The sequence below is a fragment of the Lagopus muta genome, chromosome 3, assembly GCF_023343835.1.
Source record: "Lagopus muta isolate bLagMut1 chromosome 3, bLagMut1 primary, whole genome shotgun sequence".
NCBI lineage: Eukaryota > Metazoa > Chordata > Aves > Galliformes > Phasianidae > Lagopus > Lagopus muta.
Window position 1 is genome coordinate 6,204,281 of NC_064435.1, and position 6,039 is coordinate 6,210,319.

The following is a 6,039-nucleotide window of genomic DNA, read 5'->3' on the forward strand; positions in this document are numbered from 1 at the left end:
TGTTTGTTTTGGAGACAAAAACGTCTTGATAAAGAGGTGCTTTGCTGAAATGAATGAGATAAGACTTGTTAATTTAAATGTGATTCTTCTGAACCTGACTGTGCTGCATTCAGAGCTTCTCTCTCTCCAACTGGCTTTTGTGTACGGACAGCTGTGCCAGACACACCTGGATGTAACAGAGACACCCTGGTACAATTCTATAGTCTGTGAAGTTCCTGTTAATAGTGGAAAAGTTGTTCATGCTATAATTCACAGGATGGCTTACAGACTTGACATTCAAACAGAATAAATTACTCTCTAGACTCCCTTGACTCCATATTAACTATAAATGTTATTTATGCTTATTTCTGATATTTTCACTGAAGATGCCTCCATTAAATCTTGTGGCTTCTAGCCTTTGTTTAAATTACCTTCCAGCCTATCTTCAATAATTATTTGGAATGAGAGTTTTCCGACTCGGATTACAAATTGTGTCCATTCTTTAGGAATTTTTTGCTGTGTGCCTTTTCCAGTGACACTGTACCAATTCCCATGACACTGCATGTAAATATTGTGTAGAGGACTCAATGGATACAGCATAAAGTATCTACACTGAGGCCAGTCTTCCCCATTACAGTTAAGATGGAGGGAGGGGGAGAGATCATGTCATGGTACAGTGATGTATTTGTGGTGGTTCCATAGTGTAGTGGTTATCACATCTGCTTTACACGCAGAAGGTCCTGAGTTCGATCCTCAGTGGAACCATCAGCACTAAACTTTAGTACAAATGTTCCATCTTTCCTACAAAGGAGAGGCCGAGAGATCTTGGGGGGCTGTTCAGCCTGAGGAAAAGGCTTCCTTAGGTGGGATTTTATCAATATAAACAGAGAGCGGAAGAAGATGGAGATTTTTTTCAGTGGTACAGTGGGCACCGCATTTCAGAGGCAATGGGCACAAGCGGGAACACTGGAGGATCCGTCTGAGCAGCCCTTGTACAGAGGGCTTTGATCCTTGTGGTCCTTTTGAACACAGGCCATTCTATGATTCTACGATTCTATGATTCTATGATCCTATGAAAAAGACCTGGGTTCTGTGTAGGTACCATGAAAGATTCCTCTGATATTCCAGAGCATTTCACGAATCACTGATTGCTAATACTTAGGCAGTTCAGTTACATCACAGAATTATAGAGCAGAATGGGTTGGATAGAAAGGGATTTAAAGATTATCTAGTCCAACACCTCTGCTGGGGATAGAATTATGCCCGTGAATAAATAATGAATAAAATCAATTCCAGATTGTTGTTAGGAGTGCTACTCTTAAACTCCAAAGAACAAGAAGTCTCTCCATTTTCCCTTTGCACTCTTAAGATGCTTTTATATAACAAGCAAGAGAAATGTGCATCTTGCTCCTCTTTCTTCTAAAATCTGGCTTTTGAAACCATCCTTTTGCTGCCGCTGGAAATTTTGCTTAAAGAAACAGTGAGGCAATAACATTTGCTGAAGTTTTTCTGTTGGGTCAATTATACGTGTAAGAAAACATTCCAGCTAAGAGTTTCAACATTTGCAAAGCATTTTTGTTTAATTTATTTATTTTTAAAACTAAAATTTCAGATTATTTCTTTCCAGAATACATTCAATTACCCAAACAATCTTTCACAACAAAGAGAAGTGCCTTAATATAATTATTATTAGAGATTCAAAACAGAAGTATCTATTTAATCAGAAGCAGGCATTTTGTCTGTTGGGTTTTTAAATACAATGATGACAATGGCAAATGATTAGTTAATTATGATACGAAAATTACATCTAATCTCTACTGATTCGTAGAAGCTGCTTCATTCTTGATCTTTGTCACAAGAATCTGCATAAAGATGAAGTGGAACTGCTTTTCTTGTAATAGCATGGATCTTACACTGGCAGTTTCTGTTAATTCATATTTTATTGAATTAAAATGGTTATTCCTCGTACAATAAACAAGAATTGTCACAAGTGATAACCCAGAAATGGATTCTCCTCTGTACAGTGCTCTGTATATTTTTATGAGAGAGCTCTTGTTCCCAAATCTTGCCATTTCCACAGGCATGGAGCCAAATCTCAGATAAATTAAGATGTGCATAATGCTAGCCAAAGTGCATGCAAACAGCTTCCCAATTAACTCAAGGCCGTTAAATATAGAGTTAACATACAAAAGTCATCTTAGTAGTTGCATGTCAGAGCTGATGGAAATTGCTTTAATATTTAGACTCCTACTGTTAAAGTGTATTTCCTTTTTATTCCAAACTGGATAGCAAGATGCTTAGAATGCACTTTCTCAAAATATATGGCCATCATATAAACTGTCTTTTCAGAGAACATCCAGCAATGTGTCCATGCAGCTCAAAAAGCCAACCGTATGCTGCATTGCATGAATAGAAGTGTGGCCAGCAGGTCAAAGAAGGCGATCCTCCCCTTTGAAGACATTCAAGGTCAGGCTGGACCGGGCTCTGAGCAACCTGGTCTAGTTGTATGTATCCTTGTTTCTTGCAAGGGAGTTGGACCAAATGACCATTAGAGGTCCTTCCAACTCAAAAGATTCTATGATTTGATGTATCTATTTCTCAGCTTTTTTACAGATATTAGTTTTGCCATTTCAGATTGCATAGATCAGACAAATCCTGTCAGTGCAAAATCGGCTAATATGTAGCCCAATCAGCAGAGGATTATTAGCATTCTGTTATTTATATTGGCCACAAGTATACTTAGCAGCCAGCTTCAAACTTTCCTAATAGGAAAAAAAAAAAAAAAAAAGAGAGAGAGAGAGAGAAGAAAGAAAAATTCCAGTATAATTTATGAAAAATTTGTATATCGTAATGCAATTCAACATCTTGTTAAAGCTCTTTTGTGATCATCTGTGGTGAGTTATCTTTATTAATTAATTTTGTAAATATCATCAGAGAGACTTCATGCATTTGTTGTGCAGAATGATATCATTTGTGACTGCTGTACCAGACTTATTGCTAGTGAAGCTACCAGATGCATTTCTGCCATTGGACTGCTATTTTCACAAGCCTCCACTTACCATTCTAGCTAATTAAATCAATGAATTGTTGTATGAAATTCTATGGTTTGACACTAGGACTTGATTGCTTAGTGTTGGACACAATGGGGACATCAGATCATATTGCACACAGAGATTAGTGCTTCCACCACCCTAGAAGACATAATGCACATAATCTGCTTAACCTCCACCTGCCTACAAGAAACAAAAATACGTTCAAAAGTGATGCCGGCTTCTTCTAAGCTAAATAAATAAAATGTCTGGCTTCCCACACAAACCAATTAGGAGAACTTTTTTGAATGATTGAGGAATTTCACAAGCAGGAACAGTAATGGAAAAAAAAATTGTTATTAATACTACAGAGGACTGTAGTATTACCTGTCAAAGACCGAGACTCCACTGTACCAAGTAGCATACTGCCAATCAGCACAGCACTCAGCAAAGTGAGTGGAGAATGTGCTGAAAATTTTCACTGGAAACTGCCAGTTTGTCTAAATAGAATAATTATGCTACTTTCCCTAATCACAACTTTTCTTGAGATGTTTTAAATATCAGCCTTTCATTTTAAAATGGCATTTTGAATGTAAACTAACATCTAATTACAGCAAAAATACATAGAAAGTATCACTTCAGTTACTGCTTCAGTTACTGCTTCAGTTACTCCAAATTGCAAAATCACAGAATCCTTAGAGCTGGAACAGACCTTTAAAAAGGCCATCTAGTCCAACTCCCCTGCAATGAACAGGGACAGCTACATCAGGTTACTCAGAGTTCTATCCAGCCTGTTAAAAAGTTTATATTATGTGCATGTTTCTGAAAGTGCAACTTTCAGAACTTGCACTGATTTTGGAATAAACCCTTTTGAAATTGCAAGTATTTCCAAAGATAAGAAGGCTGATTAGCATTCACCTTTGTAAATCAGTCCGTGCCAAGGACATTTCCCTTTGCTTCTTTAGCGGTAGTAGTCAAGGACTTCTGCCTATCTTTTGTGGAAAGGTTTTGCTGGAAAATGTTGAGTATCTGCTCATTTCTTTATATAATATTTTCTGCATGCATTTGTTTAAATTTGTATATATATAAATATGCAAATTCTAACATTCTTGCATGAATCAGCTTCTCCATTAATATGCATATGTGAAGACAATAGCTTAAGCAAAATTTACAGACGAAAAGTCACAGTTATGTAGAAGATTGAAACAAATACAATAAAACACACTGGAATGCTTTATGAAAATAGACATCCTATTGATTTTCTGTAATAATTTCTTAATCATGTTTATAATTCCTGCTTTTGTACACCTTGTTCAGGTTTTTTAAAACTTGCAAGCATATGCAATTACATGCAGCTCAGTGATTTAAAATGTACAAAAATTTGGCAAGTAACAGCTAAACATAACAGTACAAGATTTAATACATTTTTTTTTAAACTAGACTAAAGAAATTGCTGGTTCACTCTGGAGCTATTTTGTCACAGTGGTGATATTTTAAATTTATTTATTATTTCTAAAAGTTTAATATTCCAAACTCTGATTTCTGTCTTCATATTTACTCTTGCAATTAACACTTCTCTGCTGAAGGTATTCGTTTTTGATACTGATTGTTAACCTCCTCATTGAGTAAAGCCCATGATCAATATCAATTGTATCCACTGGTTTAAAACATATATTTGTGTTCAGTGCCAGGTTGGATGGGGCACTAGGCAGCCTGACCTAGTGGTTGGCAACCCTGCCTATGGCAGGGGTTTGAAACTGGATGATATTTAAGTTACCTTCCAAGCCAAGGCATTCTATGATTCTATTGCTCACTCTCAGTAAAACCAATTGTCATGGTTTTATGATTTTTGGTTATTGGCATTCGACACCATAACATCATGTAATGCACTGGGGGTTTGACTGCTGATGCTCAAGTTCCTGGTGCCTGTCCAGAGGAGAAGAACTACATTCCCCAGGGGGCTTTGCAGTCAGCAAGGAGATTTAACTCCTGGCAAGGTCACCTGATGTTCTCTCCGCCTGCTCTTCTTCGCCTGCGTTTCTCTGTCTGCTTTTCTCCATCTGCTTTTCTTCATTGGCTCAACTGGACTGCACTTCTCACCTCAGTGTTGTGGTGAGGCCTACCCACCTTTTGGACACACTCTCTCCCATTATATATTACTATATTTAATAAATTAGTTTGTTTCACCTCAGATCCTTGCTGCTGTTGTCAATTATTTTGGGGTCCCTTTTCTAGAGGAACATATCCCTCCGCCCCACTGGCCACAGAACTGGGCTGAACCAGCCCGTAAAATGTTGACACCAATCATCTCAAATTCAAAATCAATTCAAATCAAGCCAAATTGAATAACTTTCTATTTAGTGTCACTACTCTTCTAAATAAATGCCATTAGCACTTGCCATGGTTCACAGTATTTTGTATCTTCTGAACTGTTGGACAGCAGTGATGCAGATACAGTCATCCAAGAGAAGACTGCATTTAATACATGCAGTATTTCAGGACACATACTGGCCATATTTTTAAAAAAGACAGAAACAAAACCTGATGTATTAAATTCTGAAGTTGAAATAATAAAATAGAATCTTCCTAAGTATTGAATTTCTCTTTTGGCTCATAGTGATCACATGATCCACATTAATTTCTCATAGTAATTAACCAATTTAAGAAAATTTTGTCAAAGATTGTGTCTTCATCATTCCTCAAAAGTGGCAGCCCAATCTCCAGTTATGGAGATTCCAGTATGTAGGCAAATTAATTTCCCTGGTTTATTATCCTGACACCTCTCTATTCCTTATAGCAATTATAGAAAGGAAGAAAAATTGCTCTCTTCTCTGCTCATCAGACTTCATTTTCTTAGATTTAATAAGTTGTCATTCATTTAATAACTTTGATTTCTTCACTTCTCGTCAGAGGTCGTGCTTTCTGATCATCCAGTCATACTTTCAGATTTCTCTGTCTGCAATAGATTCACATATTCCTTAAACTGTGATAAACAAATCTAAACATAGCATTCATTTTGAGATTTTCTTTA

General features: G+C 36.8%; 1 non-coding gene across 1 annotated transcript; it reads left to right on the forward strand.

The window, feature by feature from the left end:
* Nucleotides 1-671: 671 nt before the first annotated feature.
* On the forward strand, nt 672-744 carry TRNAV-UAC (transfer RNA valine (anticodon UAC)). Its single transcript has one exon. It is a non-coding gene; the product is annotated as a tRNA-Val (tRNA).
* The last annotated feature ends 5,295 nt before the right edge of the window (nt 745-6,039 follow it).